The sequence below is a fragment of the Apodemus sylvaticus genome, chromosome 2 (genome assembly GCF_947179515.1).
Source record: "Apodemus sylvaticus chromosome 2, mApoSyl1.1, whole genome shotgun sequence".
NCBI classification, from domain to species: Eukaryota; Metazoa; Chordata; class Mammalia; order Rodentia; family Muridae; genus Apodemus; species Apodemus sylvaticus.
This window is the reverse complement of record NC_067473.1, coordinates 74,585,299-74,589,998: the sequence shown is the minus strand read 5'-3', so window position 1 is coordinate 74,589,998 and position 4,700 is coordinate 74,585,299. Positions and strand designations below refer to the sequence as shown.

General features: G+C 44.8%; 1 pseudogene; it reads right to left on the bottom strand.

The window, feature by feature from the left end:
* Window positions 1–1,568: 1,568 nt before the first annotated feature.
* Window positions 1,569–3,980, bottom strand: LOC127677919 (60S ribosomal protein L19-like; annotated as a pseudogene).
* Between the last annotated feature and the right edge of the window lie 720 nt (window positions 3,981–4,700).

The window sequence follows — 4,700 nt, the reverse complement described above, 5'->3', positions numbered from 1 at the left end:
TTTTTTTACACTGCATTTTGTTTACTGTCAATATACTTGCCATTGAAACTTTGCATGACATAAGGACATAATCCATTAGCATATATTTTTAATTGGTTATTTTATTTACATTTCAAATGTTATCCCCCTTCCAGCCCCCCTCCAAACCCCCTATCCCCTGCCCACTCCCCTGCTTCTGTGATGGTGTTCCCCCAACCACCCACCCACTCCCACCTCCCCGCCCTCGAATTCCCCTACACTGTGGCATCGAGCCTTCACAGGACCAAGGGCCTCTCCTCCCATTGATGCCCATATGGTGGTCATCCTTGGCTACATATGCAGCTAGAGTCATGGGTCCCTCCATATGTACTCCTTGGTTGGTGGTTTAGACCCTGTGAGCTCTGGTTGGTTGGTATTGTTCCTCCTGTGGGGTTGCAAACCCTTTCAGCTCCAGAGACTATTGTGGATGCCAAAAAGTGCATGCTGACAGGAGCCAGATATAGCTGTCTCCTGAGAGGCTCTGCCAGTGCATGACAAACACAGAGGAGGATGCTTGCAGTCAGCCATTGAACTGAGCATGGGGTCCCCAATGGGCTCCCCAATGGAGGAGTTAGAGAAAGGACTGAAGGAGCAGAGAGGGTTTTTCTTGGCAGTATTCTCTGAGCAATTACAATCGTTGCCACCTCATCCCATCCCCACAGCTAGAGCTATTTTCACCTCTGTGCCTCTCCTATCATGATGGACTGTACCCCAGAACTGCGATCAGAGAGACCCCTTGTTCCCTAAATTCATTTGCAGCATGTTTAGTTGAAGCAATGAGAAAAGTAAGCACACAGGGTTCATTACTGTAAGAACCGGGTTCCCTTTTCAGCCTTCTCAGAAATCCAGTCTTCTGGGAACATTCCATTTGGAGGAGGGCAACTCTGACAGTTTAGGTCTGAATGTGTCCAAAGCACTTGTGCCAAGAGCTTGGTCACCAGCATATGGTGCTATGGTTGGTGGCAAAACCTTCAGAGGGTAGGGCCCAGCAGGAAGGAGGAAGTTAAGAGTTGTCCTGGAATGTGATATTGAAACTTGGAGCTATGCCCTCTTCCTGGTTTGGAACTGCTTATGGAAGCAGCTTTCTTTCTCTACAAACATGCTGCCATGACACCACTTCCCACAGACAAATGCAATAGAGTCATGGACTTAAACATCTCAATCTATGAGCAGAAGTAGATCTTTTCTCTGTTGTTGTTGCTGCTGCTGCTGCTGCTGCTGCTGCTGCTGTCATAGTTGCCTGAGATAAGGTCTCTTCATTTTGGAACTGGCTATGTAAATCATGTTGGCCACAAACTCACATAGATGCACCTGTTTTGGCCTCCCCACTGCTGGATTTAAGGCACGGATCACCATGCCTGGCAATCTTTCCTTTCAAATTGATTGTCTCAGATATTTTATTATGGCAATAAAAAAAAAAAAGCCAACTAACATGGGGTGCCTACGTTCTTTGAAAATTTTTTGACAGGTTTATAATCTTTAAGGATTGTTTTATTTTAATGACTGACCTATGTGAGGCCACAGCCACTATGTATAGATACGAGGGAAGATTATTTCTTGGTGTCTTCCTCCTTGAATAGAGTCTTGATTCCTTCCTTCTTGGCCCAGAGACACTCCTCCTGGCACTTTTATGTTTCCTTGATCTTATACTTGGGAGCCTCAGCCTGGTCAGACAGTAGCTTCTGCTGGGCCTTGTCTGCCTTCGGTTTGTGGATGTGCTCCTTGAACATTTGCTTGTCTTTTAGTACATTCCCTTCAGGTACAGGCCGAGATACAGATGGCAGTTAATCTTGACGCTATCTTCCCAGTGCAGGATCCTCTGCCTTCTCATCTAGGTCGCCTTCTTCTCGGGCATCCAAGCACTAGCAGTGCCCTTCTGCTTCCCTATGCCCACAGGCCTGCCCTTCCACCGAGCCAAGGTATTTTTCTAGCATCACGTCCTGGAATGGACAATTGCAGACTTCCAGATGATCGCCCATCTTTGATCAGCTTCCTGATCTGCTGCTGGGAGTTGGCATAGACAATTTCACTGGTCTCGTTAAGGTCCAAACAGACCATCCTTTTACCACAGTGGAGGATACTAGAGATAAATCTCTTTCATAGCCTGGCTACTTAAGGCTGCAGCTGCACCAATGAAAGGCAGGTTTATAATTTTTATTTCAACTTCTGTTTGCTTGTGGGAGCCACAGTGTGACACCTGATCCCTGGTACTTCACAGTTTTATCATTACTAACATGAGGCCTGGTGTCAAAGAGAGAAATTAAAGCTGTCACATGATAGAATTCATCAGTCACTTGATCTGACTTTATACTTTTCTCTCTGAGCAAGAACCCTGGCAAATACTCCTCAAAGTCAGATGGCTTTTCTTAACAGATTTGTCTTCAGTTTCTAAAACTCTGTCCTTGATCTACCAACAGCCCATGCTGGACAAAGCTGTATCCACAGTCATAGTATAGCTTGTTATTTTAAATTTACATTTGTATAACTTTTAATTTCTTGAACCTTATTATGTAGTGCTGAGACTTGCTGAGGACTCAACTTCCCCTAAGGGCATACAGCTAGGAAATTCGTCACTGTTAAGCACTGTCAAGAATACTAATAATGTTTGCCAGGCACAGTGGCACTCCCCTGCCATCCAGCATTCAGATACAGAGGTAAGGAGACTGAGCTCGATGTCACCCTGTGCGACACAGCAAGGTCCAGGCTAACATTTACAAAGTTAACACTAGTAATAGTTCTTTATATTTTAAGTTTCTTGAAGAAGTATTTTATATTTTAGGTGTGTGGATATTTTACCTACATGTATGCATGTATACTGGTGCATGCCTAGTGCTTCAGGAGGCCAGAAGAAGACATCAGAATCCCTGGAACTGGAGTTAAGGATATTGAGAGTTACCACACAGGTCTTCTAGAAGAGCCAGAACCATTCTGCCATCCCACCAGCTCCACGCTTTTCGTCTGGAAAGAGCTTCCATATTGAATTCCACAGTAGTTAGACTACTTTGTATGCCAGGGTATCAGGGTTGCTTTCCGGGCCTATCCTTGACTGCATTTGTTGGTTTTGGCTTATTTTCTGATCACTATTCTGACTGGGATGAGATGGACTCTCAATGCAGTTTTGATGATTAGGCAGCTGAGTATTTTTTCATGTATTTATATTCTACTTACATTTTATGTACTATATTATACTTGGTAATTCTATTGCCTTTATGATGCTGACATATGATTGTTCTGTTCCTGGTTTCTTCAGGGCTGTCTTTATGAAGTGATCATGAATTTTATTAGATTTTCTACATCTAATAAGATATCATGTGATTTTTGTGCTTAATTTTAATTGCATGGTATATTGTATTTATTATTCTATATACACTGAACGATCTTTGAATCTCTAAAATGAAACCAACTTGATTGTGGCATAATTTTAATGTGTTGCTGATTTCAGTTTGCAGGAATTTTATTAGGGGATAGTTTCATTTCTGTACATCCAGGCTATAGTTTCTCTTTTGCTATATCCATATCTAATTCAGATACCAAGGTAATAGCAGTTTCATAAAACAAATTCCTCCCTTTTGATGATTGTTTAACTGACAGCTGTCAGGCACACCTCTTGTGCCTTTCAACTGAGCAAAGCCGTCTCTATTTTCATCAAACAACCATACTGTCATCATAGCATCCTGGTCACTTTGAACACTACAAGGACACTTTGGGAAAGCCATACTCCAACTGGAAGACAGTGCAACCACAGGTGGTGTTGGGCCACACCCCTCTGCATAGGAGGCCGTGCTACAGTCACACCCACTCCCACCAGCACAGGGACTGTAATACTTCAGTTCATCTACAATCTCTGGATGGCCCTGGCTACAGCTGCTCTGAGCCTGGTACTGACAGTCCTTAGCAAGGCTGACCAGGAGGAAGAGCGATCCCACCCCAACCCCACTCCCAGGTCTCAGCAAAAGGCCCATGATTGACAGAAGAGGGGTTGTATCTGTATGAGGTTTGTGATTGAGCTTATGTTGTGATTATGATTGGTGGAATGGAAAACTATAAATATACAAGGCTGTGACTGGTGGAATTACACTCCAAGCCGAAATGTGCCAAGTCCCCTCTTCTAGCTCTATACTTTACGGTTAGTCTGGGAGGTCTCATAATCATCGACCACCACTGATGCACCGCTAGGCACAATGGAGTCTTTTCTTGAATGGTTTATCAGCTGGTGCTCTCTATCCCAGGCTGAGCTAGCTGAGTGAAGAGCGAGCAGGAAACCAGACCTACTGGCCCTGGGACAAGCAGTAGTGGTGGCACCAGTGGCTGGGGGACAGCTTAGATTTACCGAGAAGTACTACAGCTAGGCAGCCCAAGTCCCTAATGCCAAGAAGCAAGAGTTTCAGAAAGCCACCAAAAGCTAAAGACCCCATTAGCTAAAGCTCTAAGCTCTAACACCAGGAGGCAGCTGAAGAGTCTCCCAGAATGCCTAAGGATGGATAGACTGCAAGAGGCTGAACAAATGGAGAACAGTGGGAAGGCAAGCCCACGGGGCTGCAGATAAGCGGAGATGAGCGCTCGGGTGGGAAGGATGGCGAGCCTCGCTCCTGAGAAGTGTTTGAGGGCAAAGCCAAGGGTTAAAGAGCTAAGAGTCCCAAATCTCAGAAGCTGTGGGTGTCAGAGTTCCTATCCCAGCGCAG